This window comes from Dermochelys coriacea, chromosome 1, assembly GCF_009764565.3.
Source record: "Dermochelys coriacea isolate rDerCor1 chromosome 1, rDerCor1.pri.v4, whole genome shotgun sequence".
Taxonomy (NCBI): Eukaryota; Metazoa; Chordata; order Testudines; family Dermochelyidae; genus Dermochelys; species Dermochelys coriacea.
The window spans coordinates 243,620,052-243,642,805 of NC_050068.2; the positions used below are offsets into that span (position 1 = coordinate 243,620,052).

The 22,754-nt window shown below is 46.2% G+C and overlaps 1 protein-coding gene across 1 annotated transcript in view; it reads left to right on the plus strand.

Annotated features, from left to right (window-relative positions):
* Window positions 1-7,075: 7,075 nt before the first annotated feature.
* LOC119846122 (sodium- and chloride-dependent GABA transporter 2) overlaps window positions 7,076-22,754 on the plus strand; it is a 69,523-nt gene continuing 53,844 nt past the window's right edge. Inside the window, exon 1 of the mRNA XM_038379334.2 lies at window positions 7,076-10,383. The gene's annotated coding sequence lies outside the window, so the exon portion shown is untranslated. The remainder of the gene's footprint in view (window positions 10,384-22,754) is intronic.

The following is a 22,754-nucleotide window of genomic DNA, read 5'->3' on the forward strand; positions in this document are numbered from 1 at the left end:
ACTGTATCCAGTTCAGAAATTTGTGGCATAGGAGTGGTGAGCGATGCCATAGCAAACTGAACAAGGGCTCATTCCTATTTATATCCTTTCTTTGCATCCCATCATAACCAGAAACTCCAAATTTAAAAACATCCCTCTTGTTAACCCACTATTTTGGTAAATCAGTTAAGGCAAGTCTCACTTTCCTTTACATTCTAAAAAGGTTGGTACTTTGTCTTTTAATCAGGACTGAATTAGTCTCTGTACAAAGGGATCTGTCACCAGTGAATGAACACTTCAGTAAGTAGAATTATTCAGCTTAAGAAATCTTTTAAAAAAAAAAATCAAAAATCCAAGGTCTTGTCGTCTTTCGTAACACCTAAAATCCATGACAGTGGGGAAAATAGGGTTAGCATCTCCTTTTAGACCAATGATTTGAACGTACTTTGTCTTGATGGAGACAATACTGGATGTGATTATACTGCAAAGAGAATCCTGAAGAGCAACCCTTAGCAAACAGGGTGAATGTTCATGTTTCTCTGATCCAAGATATGGAGAATCTTCATCCTGGTGTCTTCCAAAGAATGTGAGCCAATGGGGGAAGAATCACCAGCCAGAGGATGGAGTGTTGAGTTGCTCTGCCCGTTTCTTGCAGGTTTAGAGAACTCTAAACAAAAAGCCAATGGGTAGGTACTGGAATTGAACGCAATATTGATTGCCGATTTTCAGGTTAGTACCCTTTTGAAATGCTAGATCTACTTACTTCCTCAGGAATGAGGGAGTGTGCCTAATCTGTTTGATGTACTTTCAAGTTTTCAGAAGCAAGACAAAAGGCCATAACTACCCTACATTGTATGTGTAACTTTGTTTAAAAAAAAGAAAGGAAAGTTTATGAAAAAAGCATTATTCAGAACCATAAATTATGCTTAGAATTACATTCACAAATCCCTAATTGCTTAGTAATTTGGATTTTCTTTGTGAGACCAAAAAAAAAACCAAACAAAAAACCACCAACAAAACACATAATCCAGTGCTAACCTGGGAAGGCACTTCCTTAAATGTCTATCTTTTTTTTCAGCCGTAGTAAACAATCTCACCTGCAATAGCTAGAGCTAAAATATGTACTAAAATTGCGTGTTCTGGTGCATACAGATGACCCCTTAATAGTTACTAAAGTAGTTAACTGTTACTGAGGTAGCTTCTCTTAATGAGAATAATTTTTTCATTGAACCTGAGAGGGGAACATCCATTGCACAATTACCATGTAGAACATACTGCCACAATACTGAGACCAAGGATTTAGCAGGATTTAAAGAAGGATTAGGCATTTATGTGGTTAATGAGAACACACACAGTTAAGCTAAATGGGCTGTGTGCATGTGTGATGTGACATATTTTTATGCTTCGGGGTGCAGATCACATATTAGGAAGTTCTCTCTGTGCAGGTTATTCCATAATTATCCGTTAGATTCTTGCCCTTTTCTCTACACTAACTGATTGCAGAAGACAGGAATTGCTTTGTTGGTCGCTGAAATATAGCCACATATGGGCTCAAATAAAACAGCTGCTTAACAGTGCATGGCAACCCTACACACCTATTCAGCTCAGAAAGTGAAGAATGTTATCCTATTGAAACTGTAGCATGTATTTACGTATCTAGAATGCAGTCACCCAGACAGGAATTTCCTTAAGTCAGTAGGGCTTAATATCTTACGAAAATTGCCGTGGAATCTTTAGAAATCAAAAATGGGCAGGGCTTTGGTTGTAGCTCTCATCCAAAGGCTTCCTCCAGCACTGTAAAGCCCTGTAACCCTAGGCATTGGGTCTGCACTAACAGAGAGAGAGAGAGCAACTTAAACTACAAGTACAGTTTCCTGCAGCAGTTAGTCTTCAGAGGTCTCATCTAAATGTTGACAGCCCCAATCTGCTTAGTTATGAGAGCCCAGCCTGAGCTGACATGGCTCTCAACAGCTTTCTGAGATGGTTGTCTATTACACCCATTATAGGTAGGCACACTGATGCAGAGTGAAATTAAGTGGTCTCAAAGTGATTCAGCGAGAGATGGGAATAGAAATGAGGACTCTGATCTCCCATTCTCCTGTCTAACCACAAGATTATAATGAAGACTGCATAAGTGTTTCTAGCATTCACAGAAGAGCTTGGGACATTAGGCGAACAAGAAAATGATGGACCCTAAACGGTTAATAGAACTGATACTGCTAAAAGCTATTTCCATTATGGTACACTGGGGCAGATAAGATAAAATGGCTCCTAGAATGAAGCAAGGAGTATAGGAAACGCCAAATGGCAGATTCAAGGTCCAAAAGATGCTGCTGCACCTTCAGCTAATGTGGACTAGTAAACACGAACACTCGACCCAGGTGATAAGACATACTGCATGTACCATTTTGCTCTAGCTAGTGCAGCCTTAATGGTGAGTAATCCTTGCATATACAGCTGTTTACACAGAAGTTACAAATTAACTTGGACAGAGTCATCTAATCAGCTCTTGCCCCAGGTTTTCCCCCTGCTCTAAGTGAACTAGAAAATGTCCAAACCTTTTGTTCACTGACACAAGTAGTTTTCTGTCCTAGAGTAACTGTCTACTTTGCCCTGTGCAATAGGTGATTGCCAATTGTAGCCATGGTAGAACCATCTCTTGTCACCAGGTAAGTTCATAAAACAAATGTTGATAGAAAATGGACACAGTAGGAAGACCAAAGAAACCCAAGAGCTGTTTACAGGAGTTGCTGGTTTCTCTTCCCATGTGTGTAGTGATTTGGGTGTTCCTTGCAGATAAGTTCACTCATCTTCCATGTTATACTTGAGAAAATGAAGCAATTTTTAAAATCATCCGTTTTATAACTTTTTTTGTGGGAAGTGGTGTGAAGGTCTCCTGTAAAAGGCTGAGATGCTTTGGCCATTTTATTATAAAGAGTTTAGGCTCCTTTATTTAGAGAAGAAAATGAAAATGGGAAGGAGTCCAAGCTCCCTCAATACTTATTTTCCTACAGTCCCCGGAGCATACTCAGACCACCCACCCACGCCCCAACCCAAACATGATCCCTGCTTGGTGCAAACAGTCAACAGCGAGAGAGAATAAATTCAACACTTACCAAATTCTTATCACAGCAGAGTGGGAAGATAACATGCACTACAGCAGCTGGAAACTGCACAATGACTTAAGAGATTCAGAACAGCCAATCTCATGCAGCGAGATGAGTTTCAGTACAAATGAATGTCAAATCACGTGCCAAAGGCAAAGAAATGAACAGCGGAGATGCAAATCCTTGCTGATGTTAAACACAAAAAAGAAGCTTACAAGAAGTGGAAGATTGGACAAATGACCAGAGAGGAGTATAAAAATATTGCTCAGGCATGCAGGAGTGAAATCAGGAAAGCAAAATTACACTTGGAGTTGCAGCTAGCAAGAGATGTTAAGAGTAACAAGGGTTTCTTCAGGTATGTTAGCAACAAGAAGAAAGCCAAGGAAAGTGTGGGCCCCTTACCGAATGAGGGAGGCAACCTAGTGACAGAGGATGTGGAAAAAGCTAATGTACTGAGTGCTTTTTTTGCCTCTGTCTTCACAAACAAGGTCAGCTCCCAGACTACTGCACTGGGCAGCACAGCATGGGGAGGAGATGACCAGTCCTCTGTGGAGAAAGAAGTGATTGGGGACTATTTAGAAAAGCTGGACGAGCACAAGTCCCTGAGGCCGGATGTGCTGCATCCGAGGGTGTTAAAGGAGTTGGTGGATGTGATTGCAGAGCCATTGGCCATTCTCTTTGAAAACTCCTGGTGATCGGGGGAGGTCCCGGACGACTGGAAAAAGGCTAATGTAGTGCCCATCTTTAAAAAAGGGAAGAAGGAGGGTCCAGGGAACTACAGGCCAGTCAGCCTCACCTCAGTCCCTGAAAAAATCATAGAGCAGGTCCTCAAGGAATCAATTCTGAAGCACTTAGAGGAGAGGAAAGTGATCAGGAACAGTCAGCATGGATTCGCCAAGGGCAAGTCATGCCTGACTAATCTAATTGTCTTCTATGACAAGATAACTGGCTTTGTGGATGAGAGGAAAGCAGTGGATGTGTTTATTCCTTGACGTTAGCAAAGCTTTTGATACGGTCTCCCACAGTATTCTTGCCAGCAAGTTAAAGAAGTGTGGGCTGGATGAATGGACTATAAGGTGGATAGAAAGCTGGCTAGATGGTCGGGCTCAATGGGATAGTGGCTCCATGTCTAGTTGGCAGTCAGTATCCAGCGGAATGTCCCAAGGGTTGGTCCTGGCACTGGTTTTGTTCAATATATTCATTAATGATCTGGAGGATGGCGTGGACTGCACCTCAGCAAGTTTGCAGATGACACTAAAATGGGAGGAGTGGTAGATACGCTTGAGGCTAGGGATAGGATACAGATGGACCTAGACAAATTAAGAGGATTGGGCCAAAAGAAATCTGATGAGGTTAAACAAAGACAAGTGCAGAGTCCTGCACTTAGGACGGAAGAATCCCATGTACTGCTATAGACTAGGGACCAAATGGCTAGGCAGCAGTTCTGCAGAAAAAGACCTAGCGGTTACAGTGGATGAGAAGCTGGATATGAGTCAACAGTATGCCCTTGTTGCCAAGAAGGCCAATGGCATTTTGGGCTGTATAAGTAGGGGCATTGCCAGCAGATCGAGGGATGTGATCATTCCCCTGTATTCGACATTAGTGAGGCCTCATCTGGAGTATTGTGTCCAGTTTTGGGCCCCACACTACAAGAAGCATGTGGAAAAATTGGAAAGAGTCCAGCGGAGGGCAACAAAAATGATTAGGGGACTGGAACACATGACTTATGAGGAGAGGCTGAGGGAACTGGGATTGTTTAGTCTGCAGAAGAGAAGAATGAGGGGGGATTTGATAGCTGCTTTCAACTACCTGAAAGGGGGTTCCAAAGAGGATGGATCTAGACTGTTCTCAGTGGTAGCAGATGACAGAACAAGGAGTAATGGTCTCAAGTTGCAGTGCGGGAGGTTTAGGTTGGATATTAGAAAAAACTTTTTCACTAAGAGCGTGGTGAAGCACTGGAATGGGTTACCTAGGAAGGTGGTGGAATCTTCTTCCTTTGAAGTTTTTAAGGTCAGGCTTGACAAAGCCCTGGCTGGGATGATTTAGTTGGGGGTTGGACTAGATGACCTCCTGAGGTCCCTTTCAACCCTGATATTCTGTGATTCTATGAAATGAGGAAACAGCTATCTGTATATCTAATGAGACACACAAAGATGTCTGCAAAAACAATGAGTTCTAGTGGCACCTTAGAAACTAACAAATTTATTTGGGCATAAGCTTTCGTGGGCTAGAAAGCTTATACCCAAATAAATTTGTTAGTCTCTAATGTGCCACAAGGACGACTTGTTGTTTTTGTTGATAGAGACTAACATGGCTACCACTCTGAAAAAAGATGTTGGTCTGGGTACCTTTGAAAGGAGGGCTAGTTCAGCGAGAGCCACCAGCAATCCCTAATAAAAATTCAACCCCAACATTAAAACTTTCCTCTCTTAAAGACCTGTGTAAAAAGGCAGGTCTTGCACCATGCCCTGAAAATCAACACTCGGTTGTTTCAGTTCAAAGTGGAGAAATGGTTCCGAAGCTGAAGGCCTCTCAGTGAATGCTGTACCATAGGTTGGTGGGAACTACAAGTTGAGTGCTTCAGCTGGACTGCAGCTGTGGCAGTATTTCCTGGGGGAAGCAGTGGGGGAGAGAATCCTATCCTCTTCAGAAATGTGCCCCCCCTTCATCCAAGCCTTTTAGAACTTCATAAAGCAAAGCAATACTTGTCTCCTCAAGATTGGATTAGTGCAATGCCCTGTACATGGGGCTGCACTTTAACTCAACTTGGAAACTAAAACATAAGAATAGCAATACTGTCAGACCAAAGGTCGATCCAGCCCAATATCCTGTCTACCAATGGTAGCCAATGCCAGGTGCCCCAGAAGGAGTGAACCTAACAGGTAAGGATCAAGTGATCTCTCTCCTGCCATCCATCTCGACCCTCTGACAAACAGACTAGGGACATCATTCCTAACCATCCTGGCTAATAGCCATTAATGGACTTAACCTCCATGAATGTATCTAGTTCTCTTTTAAACCCTGTTGTAGTTCTAGCCTTCACGACCTCCTCAGGCAAGGAGTTCCACAGGTTGACTCTGCGCTGAGTGAAGAACTTCCTTTTATTTGTTTTAAACCTGCTGCCCATTAATTTAATTTGGTGGCCCCTAGTTCTTATATTATGGGAACAAGTAAAAACTTTTCCTTATTCAGTTGCTACACACCACTCATGATTTTATAGACATCTGTCATATCCCCCCTTAATCTCCTCTTTTTTTTCAAGCTGAAAAGTCCTAGCCTCTTTAATCTCTCCTATATGGGACCCATTCCAAACCCTTAATCATTTTAGTTGCCCTTCTCTGAACCTTTTCTAATGCCAGTATATCTCTTTGTGATGAGGAGACCACATCTGTACTCAGTATTCAAGATGTGGGCGTACCATGGATTTATATAAGGGCAATAAGCTATTTTCAGTCTTACTCTCTATCCCTTTTTAAATGATTCCTAACATCCCATTTGCTTTTTTGAGTGCCGCTGCCAACTGTGTGGATGTCTTCAGAGAACTATCCCCGATGACTCCAAGATCTCTTTCCTGATTAGTTGTAGCTAAATTAACCCCATCATATTGTACGTATAATTGGGGTTGTTTTTTCCAATGTGCATTACTTTATCCACATTAAATTTCATTTTTTTTTCATTTGATCTTTTTGAAGTTCTTCACGGTCTGCTTTGGCGTTAACTATCTTGAGCAGTTTAGTATAATCTGCAAACTTTGCCACCTCACTGTTTAGCCCTTTCTCCAGATCATTTATGACTAAGTTGAATAGGATTGGTCCTAGGACTGACCCTTGGGGAACACAAGTAGTTACCCCTCTCCATTCTGAAAATTTACCATTTATTTCTACCCTTTGTTCCCTTCTTTTAACCAGTTCAGTGTATGAAAGGATCTTCCCTCTTATCCCATGACAACTTAATTTACGTGGGAGCCTTTGGTGAGGGACCTTGTCAAAGGCTTTCTAGAAATCTAAGTACACTGTGTCCATTGTATTCCCCTTGTCCACATGTTTGTTGACCCCCTCAAAGAACTCTAATAGATTAATAAGACATGATTTCCCTTTACAGAAACCATGTTATCTTTTTCCCAACAATTTGTTCTTCTTTGTCTGACAATTTTATTCTTTACTATTGTTTCAACTAATTTGCCCAATACTGACGTTAGACTTCTTGGTCTGTAATTGTAAACTGATGTAGAAGGTAGTGGCCTGCCTGGTAAGTGCTGTGCCTTGATAGGACAACAGTGGTCAGCCATCTGCACTGGAGAAAGGCACAAATCACAGTAAATAGATTGCAGTATCCTGTTCCAAGACTCATGAACAAAGCATTATGAGGCACAGCTGTTCTATGGTCAACTGACGGTAGCTGGAGCTCAAACGCTAGTCCCAGAATGTGAATGAGAGTAACTGATGGCAGACACATCCTCAAAGTGGGGTGTGAGAAATCAATGTCACATCTACTCACTACTTCCCTCTGCCTGTGAACTTCACCTTAGCCATATCCAGATTGAGCTTTAGCTTGCCTCTTTTCCAAGCCCCAATCTCCAAACATGACCAGGTGCTCAACAGCACTGGCAGAATCAGGCATGGTAGAGAACAAGAGCTGGGTGTTGTCAGCGTACTGATCATTCTGCATCCCATACTTCCTTGCTAACCCTCTTAAAGGCCTTATATACCTATTAAACAGGAGCAGAATGAGGATGAGATGGAACCCTGCAAAACTCCAAATAACGGCACTCTAAGGGGGACAGAACGTTGATTCAGGACAAGTGGCTCATGCCAACTTCTGGGAACACTTGGTCAGGGAGGAAAGGAACCACCCAAGAGCAGCCCTATCTATTGCAGGTGCAGTTCACAGGTGAGTCTGATACCTCATGGTCATTTATATCCTGGCAGCTGATAGCTCTAACATCAGGATGAACACATGATCTTCATCCATTGCCAGGAGGTGATCTACCAATGGCACTTTTGCAATTTCTGTTCTATATCCAGACTGACAAGGGTTAAAGAGATTTGAGGCACTTACATACTCTGGGAGTTGTCTCAGCACAGTCTTCTCAATAACTTTTTTAACCAGGAATGTAAGATTGGATTCTGGACAACAGTTAGCGAAATAGTGTCGTATTAGTTTCATGAGCGAAGACCGTACAGCAGCTTCCTTAAGTGAAACTGGCATCTTGCCCTTTGTAAGAGAGGAACTGATAGATACAGGTGCGGTCTCTGGGTTGTCAGCAGAGCAACAGCACGTTCTGGGATGTAGAGGTGTGTCGTTTGCTCTTTTGCACTTCATCAAAGACAATGTTATATCTTCTTAATATATGTTCCATTCTATGCATCCGATGAAGTGGCCTGTAGCCCACGAAAGCTTATGCTCTAATAAATTTTAGTCTCTAAGGTGCCACAAGTTCTCCTGTTCTTTTAACAGAATCAAAGTCTCTCCTGTCTCCCTTGATTCCAGTTGGGGTGAATGCCAGTACTTAAAGGCTTGGCTGGTTCAGTGCTTGGTTTTTGTTTTTTACTCCTCCATCCTTTTACCTCCTTGTGCCTGAATACGATAATAGGTGCACGATTGCGGTTTGCTGTGTGGCTGAGGAAAGCAAACAGCAGTACTTTCCACAGCTGTTGTGCAAATTGCACCTCCCGTCCATGGCAGACTGAGTCAAGCTGCACCTCCAGCAGTCTCTAGAGCCTGATGCTGTCATTTGACTCAGAGCTCCAGCCCCCACTTGCCAGAAATTCAAAGACTTAGTCTCCTCCAGAATAATGTTTAATGGCATTACGGCACCATCTGACTGAAGGCAAGTATTTTAATGTGTAATTGAAATGTTGGTGTCTCTCCAACCACACGTGCTTTGCTGCACACTGTTTTCTGTCTATTGCACACGCTCGTCCCAGAATTTCACTGCCATCTCCCCTGTAAATTGGAGTGGATTATTTTGTCTTCCTTATGATACCATCCTAATCCCTGCTGAGGCTGCTCTCTCTCGGGTCCTGTACTTTCTGTTTCTGAATGATATACAAGCAGGTTGAAATGATCAGGAACCATAAAAGACTTTTCACCTGAAAGTGTTGAGGAAATGCTGCCTAACCCTGGGAGGAAAAAAGAGAGATGACTCAACACTATGTAGCAAGCTATCCCTGGCTCAGAAATGGATTGGAATTGCAAATGGATGTGGCATCAAATCCAAGACATAGTGTGCCACCTGGTCCTGGACAGATCCATCCTACCTCTGATGATCCCTTAGGAATCTGTGTTTCTCTCGTGCTTTGGCAACACTTGAGTGCTGTGTCCCATCAAATATTGAATCAGTCCAGAGTGTCCAGCATTTGGCAGCACACGCTTTGCGCATGAGGGGAGTTTTCTTTCTGTACCTATTGCAGTATTCCCACGCGTAAGAGGCAGACCAGACAGACTGTACATTAGAGGAGATGTAGAGTTTGGCTCCCCTTTATTCTCTGGCCTTGGGCTGGAACCAAATGTCAGATCAAAATAGTAGAGACAAAATGTTCCTGACAAGAAGCAACTGGAAGTTGATGTATGCAGGGGTTGCACTGAAGCTCTGATGAACCTGACAGGGATGGAAGTGACAAAACCAAGCTCAGTAACTCCCCTTTGAAATCGCTTCTGATACTGCACCAAGCATGGATCACTGTGCTTCAACCTGTGTGTTGTTGGCAACCCCAGGATCCTGTTACCTTCTCAGTTCCAGATTGGTCAAAGTTTTTTATTTTATTTTTACTTACAATTTTGTACAACTAAATGGGGGAGGGGGTTGTCAAAATTAAAAATTTTTCATAGGAAAATATTTTGATGAAAATAATTTTTGGGGGGGATATTGGAAACTTTTTTTGCTTTCTAATTCAAATTTTGAAATGCCAATTTTTTTTTTCATTTTGACATTTCCACATTGGAATGTTTCTTTCCATGAAAACTTTTCATATTTTGACTTTTTATTTAGTTTTCAGCAAGAAAACAAATGTCAAACTATTGGATTTTCTGGTGGGATGGGAATTCCGTTTTATAAACAGCTGTAGTTGGGGCAGTTTTCTGTTTATTCAGTAAACCCTCTGACTTTTTCAAGCATCTGTAAATGAGTCTGAACAAACATTTTAAAATAATTCACTATTTCCTGTCCTGTCTGTGCATCTTTGTTACTGTCTTTTGGGACTAGATCGCAGGCTTTGCGTGGAAGAATCGGAAGAATTGGTGGAAGGCTGAGTTGAGGCTCTGGTTGATGCTAGAACTCTTCAGTTCCCTTTCACAGGTGGGTTTTGGGTCAGTGGGAAGGCGAACACCCAGTCGATAGTTGTGCTCTAGTTCTTATTGTAAACAGACCACTTCTCATTTGTAGTCTTTGCCTTTGTTTAATCCTGATGTCTAGAAAAGTAGATGAACAGAACATGAAGAGAAAGGAGGAGTGTCCCTATTGCAATAGAGGGTCACATTTCTTACCTTAAAAAAAAAAAAATTAATCAGATTGATGTTTGCATATTCCCAGTTGTTAACCAGCACTGGGACCACCTTTACATTGTAGTGCTACCACCACTTACCCCAAACAGTGACCACCTTCCATACAATCCTTGCATTTGGTGTGAGGCACACTCTCTGGTTCACCATCAATAATTAACTATTAATTATCTGAGTTAATTGTCTTTTATGGAAACTTTACAAAGGTTGCCCTGTCCATGTTCATGTGGTGAGGTGTGGTGACTGCAGGAGGACTGTGAGGCTTACACTGGCTGCTACTCACACATCTTGCCATGGAGCCTTGTTGATTCAGGTTATCACTTTGTGTAGAAGTGGGACTAGCAAGGGCTCCAGGGGGTATTTAGCTGATGGAGGGTGAAGGCAGGTGTAGGGAGGAGCTGGTGAAAGCGCTGGTGTGAGGACTAAGGAGGCTGGTGTTCTAGTGGGGGATAGACAAAGCAAAGGTAGAATATAGAGTATTACAATCGTGTGTGTGGGTGCACTCTGTTTACTTCCTGCCCACGTGCAAGCTTTGGTAAGTCCTGTTCTCACACATGCACACTGTCGTGAACTGCTTGTCCCATGTACAATACACCCTTGCACGCTCAAACCCAGTTTTGATGCTGCACTCACATGAGCATGTGCACACAGATCACTGTATTCTTGGTCTGTGTAGCGGGGTGCCCTGAAGGTCTTGTAATCAGCCCTGGGAGAGGGCTGTGGCTGGGAGAAAGCAGGTCCTGGGCTGCTTGGGGGAAGCAGGCTCAGCTGTGGCCATGCCCCAATCAGGGCTCAGCTGGCCCTTATAAGAGGGCAGTGGGCCAGGAGCAGTCTCCACTAGCTGTGGAGGCCTGGCTGCTGGGGAGCGTTCTGGAGTACCTGAGGTGGAGCAGGGCTCAGGGAAGGCAAGGGAGCTGGGGAGCTCGGGCCTGGAAACCCCCCCAGGCTGCAGGCCTAGTGTAAGGCTGAATAGGTACTGGGGTTGCAGGGGGCAGCCCAAAGGTAGGCAGAGGCAACAGGTCCAAACCCCCCTTGCCTGTGATGATTGGCTTATATGCTGCAGTCCACCCCAGTGTGCGGGGCTCAATGGTGACTGGCAGTAGCGAGGTGGGGATAGTGGGTGAGGGTTCCCCAGGGAGGGGAGACCCAGAGACGGTGGAGGTACTGCTGGGGGCAGCACCCTGGGTAAAAGGGGCACTGGGGTCCGGGAAGGACACGGGGGCCAGCAGCAAGCGGGACACTGGCCTGCAGAGGGCACTCCGGAGGCTGGAAGAGCTAATTCCCCGAGAGACTAGCAGGAGGCGCCGCAGGGGTAAGTCCCGTCCCATGATAGTCTGGTTTCCAAATGGGATATAGCAGCTATTCTCAGCAGTTGGCTCTGATTCTGTGCCCACACTGGCTACAACATGAACTTTGATTTTAAGTTCATATTGCTCACACAGAGAATATTCTCACCAGGGCTCAGACTGGAGACAAAGGGGATATATTCACCTAACTCAAAACACATAGAAATCATCTGATCCATCAGGAATATTCTCAGCAGCAGGCTTTCTGGTTCTGTACTCACCATGGATACAATAGGCAATTTCTCTGTGATGTGTTCTGGTCTAAGTTCATATTGGCCAGTGAGCTCTGGCTATCACTGTTTATCTCCTGTGCGCACAGCATGGTCTCCAGACCAAAAGTGTGGGGGCAAGGCCCCTGGTTTTTGCAGCACTCCAGTGTGGAAATTCTGTTTCTCCTTGGCTCAGAATTCTGGTAGTGCACATAATTATAAAGACAAATGCCCACAAAGAAGAGGGCTCCTTTCTCTTGATCCAAGCTTTTACACTAGTAACTCACACAGAATTAACTGTCTTACATTGTCTGTATGCTCCTGAGCAATTAAGCCTCTGCCATGGTAAACTCAAATCTGACTAGCAATAAGGACACCTTTCTGTAAATTTAGTTGTGGTTCAAGCAGGAATCACTCACATATGCTTGTTATGACTGCTTCCTCCATCAGTTGGTCTCAAGTCTGAATAGAATCATAGAAATTTAGGATTGGAAGGGGCCTCCAGAGATCATATAGTCCAGTCCCCTGAACTGAGGCAGGACCAAATACACCTCGACCATCTCTGACAAGTGTCTTTTTGTCTGTCCCATTCTTAAAAACCCCCCAATGATGGGGATTCCACAAACTCCCTTAGAAGCCTGTTCCAGTACTTAACTACCCTTGTAGTTGGAAAGTTTTCTGTAATATCTAATCTAAATCTCTCTTGCTGCTGTTTAAGCCCACTATTTTGTGTCCTACTTTCATTAGACACAGAGAACAATTGATGACTGTCCTCTCTTTAACAGCCCTTACCATATTTGAAGACTCTTATGAGGTTTCTCTTCAGTCTTCTCAAGACTAAACATGCCCAGTTTTTTTTAACCTTTTTGTATAGGTCAGGGTTTCTAAACTTTTTATCGCTTTTGTTGCTCTCTGCTGGGCTCTCTCCAATTTGTCTGCATCTTTCTTAGTCAGGCACCCAAAATTGGACATAATATTCCAGCTGGGACCTCACCAGTGCCAACTAGAGTTGGGACAATTACTTCTGGTATCTTACATATGACACTACTGTTACTATAGCCCAGATTAAGATTTGCCTTTGTCGCAGCTGCATCACGTTGTTGACTCATATAGTCAGTTTGTGGACCACTATAACCCTCAGATCGTTTTCAGTGGTAGACTGCCTAGCCAGTTATTCCCCATGTTCCATTTGTCCATTTGATTTTTCCTTCGTAAGTGGAATACTTTGCACTTGACTTTATTGAATTTCATCTTGTTGATTTCAGACCAACTCATCAAGGACACATTGAATTCTAATCCTGTTCTCCAAAGTGCTTGCAATCCCTCCCAGTTTGCAGTCATCTGCTAATTTTATAAGCATATTCTCTTCTCCATTATCCAAATAATTTAATGAAAATAGTGAATAGTACTAGACCCAGGACTGAGACCTCAACAGATATGACCTCTGTTTGACAGTGAACCATGGATAACTACTGAGTACTGTTTCTAATCAGTTAAGCATCCATCTTTATAGCTACTTCATCTAGATCACATTTCCCTTAGTTTGCTTATGTAGGACTGTCAAAAGTCTTACTAAAATACATCATATCTACTTCTTTTCCCCCATCCACTAGGCCAGTAACCCTGTCAAAGGAGGAAATTAGGTTGGTTTGGCATGGTTTGTTCTTGACAGATCCATTACTTATCACTCCATTATCTTCTAGGTGCTTACAAATTCATTGTTTAATAATTTGTTCCAGTATCTTTCCTGTTAAAGATAGGCTGATTGGTCTATAATTCCCTGGGTCCTCTTTGTTCCCCTTTAAAAAAAAAAAAGATAGGTATTGTGTTTGCTCTTCTTTAGTCCTCTCGGACCTGGCATATTCTCCATGAGTTCTTGAAGATAATTGCTTATGGTTCTGAGATTGCTTTAGATTGTTCCTTAAGTACCACAGGATGAATTTTGTGAGGCTCTGATGACTTGAATACATCTATCTTATCTAAATATTCTGTAGATTGTTCTTTTCTTTTTCTGGCTTGTGTTTCTTCCCTCTTGTTAATATTAATTATGTTAAGTATTTGGTCACAAATACCCTTTTTAGTGAAGACTAAAGCAAAATAGGCATTAAATATCTGTCGTCTTGATGTTGTCCGTTATTAGCTCTCCTTCCCCGCTTAAGTAGAGGACCTATACTTTCCTTTATCTTTCTCTTGCTCCTAATGTATTTAGAGAACTACTTCTTTTTGCCTTTTATGTCCTTGTTTAAGTATAATTCATTCTTCAAGTGATTGCTCATGTGTATTCCACAACAGGGGTGTGTGCTCGCCATGTGCACCAGTGCCGGAAGTTTCTCCCCTAGCAATACCCGTAGGGAGGGAGCGCCCCCTACCTGCGTGGCATAAGGGGAGCTGCGCACTCGCCCTATCCTCAGTTCCTTCTTTCCTCCAGTGAAGGTGTGTTGGAACTGCTCTGCTCCAGCTTTGCTGTAGCTCGTCCCCAGAACTGTTAGTTTGTTCAGTGTTAATACCTGTAATTAGTTAGCTATTTAGTTTAGTCAGTCAGTCTGAGCCTGGGCCAGGGCATGCCCCACGCCCCGGGGTTTAAGTTGTGCGGTTCTTGTAGATGTTCTATGCCAAGAAGTGATTCGCATGCAGGCAGTTTGCGCTATTTGGGAGAAACCCATATCGATGAAAGGTGCAAGATTTGCAAGTCGTTTAAGCCTCAGACCAAAAGAGAAAGAGACATTAGGCTCTGGGCCATCCTGAGGGAGTCAGCGCTGACCCCGACTCGGGCACGCTGCTCCAAACCAGTACCTGGCACTGCGGTGTCGGTATGCGGTGACCCTTTGGTGCCATTGACCGGTTGGCACTCCTCCTCGTCCACAGGGCACGCCAAAAGAGCCAGGAAGACTCCCTCTTCACAGCGGCGCTGAGATGGAGGCTAGGCCCATGTCGGGCAGTCCTTGATCCCCACTGGGCCCCAGGCCTCCGACTCATGTTGAGTGGAGTATCCCAGCCCCTTTGGAACAGGCCTGTCTGGATGCCATCCATGCCTGAAGCCTTCCAGGTGGCCCAGGATGTTGTGTCCATGCTGGTGCACGGAGTGCCACCGATGTCGGCCCCACACTCCAGAGGCAAGCCGCTGCTGGGACCTCCGCAGTCGCCTCTGGCCTGGCACTGGTCTCAGTCGAGGGAACCTTCCCCATGCCGTTTACCGCCCAGCAACTGCTCGGGGCAGAGTCCATGTGAATCGCCCTTGACACTGACCAGACTGTCTGGCTGGGTTCCATCCAGCTGGGACTCTTGGCACAGCTCGTCCTGAAGGAGTGAATATCAATGGGACCGCGGTGGGTGTTGCCAATGGTCCTTGACTTGGAGAGGGTACTGCAGTCAGTCATGGCACGGTAGTCAATGTCGTTCCCACTCGGACTCCCGTTCCAAGTCTCCGCCAAGACATTGCAGCTCCAGTATCTTGCTGTTGCAGGTCTGCCTGTCGAGGCCATTCGCGGAGCAGCTGTTACTGTTGGTACCAGTGCTCCACATTGAGATTGTGGTCCCGTGGCCATCGTAGATCCCGGCACTGCCGCTCCTCCCGGTTCAGAGACAGCAGCAGATCTTACGCCAGCCCGGTCTCCATTTGTAGCTGTCCTTCAATGGGCCAGGCCAGCCAACTTAAACAGCTGGCCCCGCTGGTGCCACAACAGGTGCAGTGGCACCAAGCGTCATGGCCGGCCCAATGGTACCAGTGGGCACTGTGGCCTCCAATGCAGCCCCCGGTGGGAGCTCGCTCGGTGGATGGCGCTTCGGAAGCACTATCGGCCTCCCTCTCCAGACCCTCAAGAAAGTTGTCGGTGGGATGTATGTCCTTAGCACCATGCCCAGAGCCCGACCAGGTGGTGGACTCTCCGGTGCCAGCCGACACCCAGAGCACCGCACCGGCCTCCTTGCCTTGCCTGGAGGAGGTTATTGTGGCCCTGCCCCCTTCCACCCCACTGGAGGATTTCAGGGCCCACCAAGAACTCTTGGAGGGTGGCAGCAAGCCTCCATTTCCAAGAAGAAGAGATGGAGGAGCCCTCAGACTCCCTGTTTAACATGTTGTCCCCATCAGCACCAGGTAGGGTGGCCTTGCTTCTCCATGAAGGGGTGGCTAAGATTTCAAATGCCCTTTGGGAAACACCAGCCTCGTAGGCCCCCCATCTCTAAAAAGGCAGAACGCAAGTACTTTGTACCCACTAAAGGTCATGAATACTTGTATACCCACCCAGCGCCCAACTCCCTGGTGATCGAGTTGGTCAACCACAGGGAACGGCAGGGTCAGCCAGCCCCGACCCCAAAGAACAAAGACTCTCAGAGACTGGACACTTTCAGAAGGAAAATTTATTCATCTTCGAGCTTCCGGTTATAAATGGCAAACCATCAGGCTTTCCGGGGCCGGTACAAATTCAATCTGTGTTGCTCTCTATCCAAGTTTGAAGACTCCGTCCAGGAGTGTGATAGGAAGGAGTTCAAGGCACTAGTGGAGGAAGGGCCAGTGGCTGCTAGGGCATCCCTGCAGGCAGCCTCAGATGCTGCGGCCACGGCCACACGATCAGTAGCCTCTGCGGTGTCCATGAGACGGGCGTCATGGCTCCTGCTCTCTGGGCTGTCCAGCAACGTGCAGTCCTCCGGGCAGGATCTCCCATTTGATGGGGAAGCTGTTTGCGGGGGAAAGTGATACAAGGCTGCATGGCATGAAAGACTCCCGCATGACCCTCCAGACTCTGGGCCTCTATGTCCCAGCTCCAGCAAAACCTAAGTTCAAGCCGCAGCAGGCCACCCTCCCGAAGTATGAGGCTGCCCATAAGAAGTAGTGGGACACTAAGAGACACCCTCAGAGGCAGTCTCAGCCTGCCCCCCAGCCTAGGTCCTCCAAGGGCAAGCAGGCAGGGAAAAGGCGTTTTGGACGGGACGCTCAGGGGCACCCTGCTAGCCCTCACCAGGGATCCAATAAAGCTACCCTTCTCCAACCGGTTGTGTGCTTTCCTCCCGGAATGGTTGCGGCTAACCTCAGACCGATGGGTCCTCAACACCATCTCCTGGGGTTACACCCCTCCAGTTTACTTCCTCCCCTCCCAACCACCCATGACCCCCATTCCTCTTGGGGTATCCCTCGCATGAAGCTCTGCTTGAGCAGGAGGTGGGGAGGCTCCTAGGACTAGGAGCAATAGAGGTGGTGCCCGAGGAGTTCATGGGCAAGGGGTATTACTGCCAGTATTTCCTTACCCGAAGGCCAAAGAGGGGCTCAGGCCCATCCTGGACCTGCAAGGTCTGAACCAGTACATGGTGAAATTCAAGTTCCTCATGGTCTCCCTGGCCTCCATCATCCCCTCCCTGGATCCCGGGGACTGGTATGCTGCCCTCGATCTACAGGATGCGTACTTCCACATCCACATATTCGAGGGGCACAGGCGCTTCCTCCGTTTCATGGTGGGACAGAATCATTACCAATTCAGTGTCCTCTTGTTTGGTCTGTCCACTGCCCCCAGGGTGTTTTACAAAATGCATGTCAGTGGTAGTGGCCTACCTCAGACAGCGGGGGGGGGTCCAGATATTTCCCTATCTGGACGATTGGCTTGTCAAGGGCACCTCCTGGTTGCAGATGAGGGATCACATGGTGCTGCTCCTGTCCACGTGCACCACCTTGCGCCTGTTGGTAAACAACACCAAGTCCAAGTTAGTCCCGGTCCAAAGCATAGAGTTTATCGGGGCGCTCCTAGACTCAGTGTTGGCCAGGGCCTCTCTCCCGCCAGAGAGATTGGAGACCCTGAAAGGTCTCATCAACTCGGTCACAAGGTTCCCGGTGACAACAGCCAGGCTTTGCCTGCAATTCTTGGGTCACATGTCGGTGTGCACGTACGTGGTCTGTCATGCCAGACTCAGGATGAGACCCCTCCAGCTCTGGTTGGCCTCAAAGTTCTCCCAGGCCCCAGACAGGATGGACAAGGTCCTCACCGTGCTGGGCTCTGTCATCACCTTCCTACGGTGGTGGTCTGCCCCAAGCAACATGCTCCAAGGGGTCCCATTCAGGGACAGGGCCCCGTCATTGGAGCTGGTGTCCGATGCATCAGACCTGGGTTGCGGGGCCCATGTGGGGAACTTTCAGACCCAAGACCTGTGGTCGGCTCAAGACCTGACCCTACATATAAACGTCAAGGAGCTCAGGGCGGTGCGGCTAGCGTGTATGGCCTTCCGCTCACACCTGGAGGGCAGGGTAGTTAGGGTCCTCACGGACCACATGGCCTCAATGTTCTATATCAGCAAGCAAGGCTGGTCCAATCCTCTGCCATCTGCCATGAAGCCCTCAGGCTGTGGGACTTCTGTATAGCCCATGACATCCACCTGAAGGCCTTCCACCTACCAGGCACCCGGAATGAGAGGGTGGATTGCTTGAGCAGGGACTTTTCCTCGCAACATGAGTGGTCCCTCAACCTGAAAGTGGCCCGCTGGCTTTTCCGAAGGTGGGGAACTCCCCAGGTGGACCTATTAGTGACTTGGCAGAACTGGCGATGCCCCTGGTTCTGCTCCAGTGGGAGCTTGGGGAGGGACACTATCTCTGATGCCTTTCTCCTGTCCTGGTCAGGCTAGCTTCTCTATGCCTTTCCCTTGTTCCCTCTAATCAGCAGGGTCCTGGAGAAGATAAAGATGGACAAGGCCCGGGTCCTCCTGATTGCCCCAGCGTGGCTCAGGCAGCATTGGTATGGAACCTTCACGGGCCTGGTGGTAGCTCCGCCGTGGCCGCTGCCGTTCCACCTGGACCTGCTCTCTCAGGACCAGGGCCACATCCTCCATCCCAACCTAGCGGCGCTTCACCTCACGGCATGGCTGCTCAGTGGTTAGGCAGAGAGGAAAGGATGTGCTCAGAACAGGTTCAGCGCGTCCTCCTCGAAAGTAGACGGCCCTCCACTCGCCATGGTTATTTGGCAAAGTGGTCCCGTTTCTCTAGGTGGTGTCTCCCTGGTGGCTGCCCCGATCAAGCTTATCCTTGATTAGCTTCTCCACCTGAGGACCCAGGGCCTGGCGCCCTTGTCAGTCAAGGTGCACCTAGCAGCCATATCGGCCTTCCATCCACCGGAGCAAGGGCACACGGTATTTTCCCATGCTATGACTGGCCGGTTCCTTAAGGGTTTGGACTGTCTTTTTCTGTATTCTAGACTCCCGGTCCCGCATTGGGACCTAAACCTGGTGTTGGCTTGTCTCACGGGGTCCCCATTTGAACCGCTGGCCACATGCTCCTGGTCTCACCTCTCGTGGAAGGTGGCCTTCCTGGTTGCAATCATGTCGGCCAGGCGAGTCTCGGAGCTCAGGGCCCTGACCTCCGAGCCACCGTACACGGTCTTTCATACAGACAAGGTCCAGCTCTGCCCACGCCCCGCATTCCTCCCGAAGGTGGTCTTCACCTACCACATGGTCAGGACACTTTTCTACCGGTCCTCTGCCCCAAGCCTCACGCGTCCAATGAGGAGCGCCGTCTCCACATGCTAGATGTGCGGCAGGCTCTGGCTTTCTACCTCAAGCTGACCAAGCCTTTCAGAAAGTCTTTGCAACTGTTTGTCGCCTTGGCTGAGTGCGTGAGGGGCCAGCTGATTTCCAATCAACGGCTTTCCAATTGCATCACTTAGTGCATCCGCTCCTGTAATGAGCTGGCGGGTGTTTCCCTGCCACCCATTGTGAGGGCACGCTTGACTCGGGCAAGGCCTTGTCAGCTGCCTTTGTGGCCCATGTCCCCATCCAGGACATTTGTAGGGCCGCCACCTGGTCTTCGGTTCACACGTTCACCTCGCACTATGCGATCGTCCCCCCCAAACCAGGGATGACGCCGGATTTGGCACGTCTGTCCTCTGTCCTGGGAACTTGTGAACTCCTACCCACCTCCAACAGATGTAGCTTGGAATCACCTATTGTGGAATACACATGAGCAATCACTCGAAGAAGAAAAGACAGTTACCTTTTCTGTAACTGGTGTTCTTTGAGATGTGGTGTTCATGTCTATTCCACATCCCACCCTCCTTTCCCCACTGTCGGAGTTGTCTGGCAAGAAGAAACTGAGGGTGGGGGGAGCACGCCAGGCAGGTGCCAGGCAGGTGCCACTCCAGGGTTCATGGGGGGTGCTCCCCCCCAGGGGTACTGCTAGGGAAAAAACTTCCGGCACCTGTGCACATGGCACGTACGCAGACCTATTGTGGAATAGACATGAGCAACACATCTCGAAGAACACCAATTATGGAAAAGGTAACTTTTTTTTTTTTTTTTTTGTCTTAGCGTTTCTGATTTTAAACAAGTTCCTGTAACCTGGCAGGATATCGGTCAGTATATTATCCACCTTCTGTACATATAGGCAACATTTCTACTACCTCTTTCTTCAAACGCATTCAATTAAGGCCCAGCAGAGTTTGAAAAACTGAAATGACCAGTATTCTGTTGGTTATCAGGTAAGTGGAAATGGATAACATTTACTCTGGCTTTCAGTTCCCAAATAGTTTTAATGGTAAATTTTGGTCATGGCATCTGGGAAGTCACCTGCAGTAACTACAAGAACATATAATTCTGAAACACATGAAAAAAGTTGATAACTAGTGGGACAGAATTGCAGAGGAGAGGCGGGAATGGGAGAGTAGCAACCTTCCTTATCCAAATATTATAGATTGCAATTAGGACAGAGCAAATGCAAAATACAGCCAACAATTTCTTTATTTCAGGAATTTCTAACCAACAGATTGTGCGTCAACCACTCTTCTTGCAACACAGGTTAAACTTTTTGAAAGCATCTGAGTGATAAAGGAGCATAAGAGCTGCTGAAAGTAGCTGGGACTTGTGTTCCTGAGGCACTTTTGAAAATCCCACTCTCCTGCACAAAGGATGCACCTACTTCATCCAGCAGACTGTGAGGGGAATTCATGTCTTGCCCAGAAACCAACTCTGAGGTTTTTTTTTCCTTTTTGCAGTTTCATTTGAGTAACTGGCTTTGATTCACCCCTTCTTTAATTTAATTTTATACAGCATCTCAGATGCCTGGAGATGGATGGGTCCTTTAGAAAACAAATGAATAAACTATTCCCTTTCTCTTACCCATTGAATGAAAATGTGACATTAGACCAGACCTAATGGTGATTCCTGTGACACCCTGCTAGAGACTTCTCTGAAACTAGTTACGATATCTGTCTTTGTTTATTTGCAGCCAGTTAGCAAGCCAGGTGCCCTGTGCTCATGTATGCTTATTCTATAGACTTCACTTTGAGTGGTGGGTGGCCAGCTCTTCTGCAAACCCAGCCTTTAGTGTTTATGAAGCACTTTGACTCCCCTCACTATGAAACTCACTATAGATGTGCACAGTATTGTTTGTTGTTATGCTGACAGCTACCACCCAATCAATGTAACTTCAATTGCTAATGGAACACATTTAAGAGAAAATCTTTGTAAACACCTTCAGGTAAATGGAAGGAGGAGTAATAAAATCAACCTGAGTTTATAAAGAGGGGACAATAGTCTTGGGCCTAAAGCAGGTGAATGGCAGACAAGAATCTAGTCTCTACTCCTCTATCAGACTTGATCTGTGACTGTAGAGAAGAATAAAAACCACCACAACATCTTTTTGCCCCCCCACCCCAAAACAATCCCCTGTTGAACCAAAACTCTCTGCTGTGCACACAACTCTCCCCCTGGGGAGAGGATGAGAGTGAATGAACCACGTGTGACAGGTATTACTTATGTCACTTAATGCACCTATGGAAGTTGCTCAGATACTATGGTATAAACACCCGTATAGAATAGAAACCACTGAATAATTAAGCTTCACAATAGTCCTGTGAGGTAATCAGTTTAACTCACCACTGAAATGCGCTACTTCTGAGATGAAATAGGGTAGCTGTTTAAAAGCACACAACAATTCTGCATGACAGGAAGCAGAGGATACCATGTCCACTTGAAATGCCAGGAGGAATTTAAATAGAATAATTATTTGAGATGGAATTTGCTCAGACATCAGGACAAATACCCTTACTCCTACAGAGCATGCTATGGGATATTTAATGTCTGTATGTGGTCAGACTTTGATAGGTAATATCAGAAGTAACACAGTCCCACAATACCATGGTGGGGAATTGGTTTAATAGATATTCAGATGGGAAAGTATTGTCCACTGAATTGTCACTACAGCACCTATGTGCCCATTGGATGTCAGTCTACTATAATCTATTACATAATAACCTGGCTCAATCAAGATTATCCTGGGAGATACCACAATGAGAGGTGGTATGTCAAAGCTGCAGATCCCTTTTCTTTCCTTTCTTTGTGGATGGTATCGCATTTGCTTTTTCCTGGTCCTCTGGTATCTCCCCACTTTTCCTTTATTTTAAAATGTATCAGTATCTTAGTAAATTTGATAACTAAATAAGTCACTTAAGCTGGGATGCATATTGTCCAAACGCATTTATTCTATGTTTGTATTTTCCAGTATTCCTTTATTGGCTTTTTATGATATTTCAGTCATATTTCTGATTGTTTGAACCTCTCTTATTCATTCTTCTTATTGAAGACATTTTTCAACCTTCTGTATCTCGGCCATTTTGAGTTCATCCTTTTCCTCTTTTTTTCCCTAC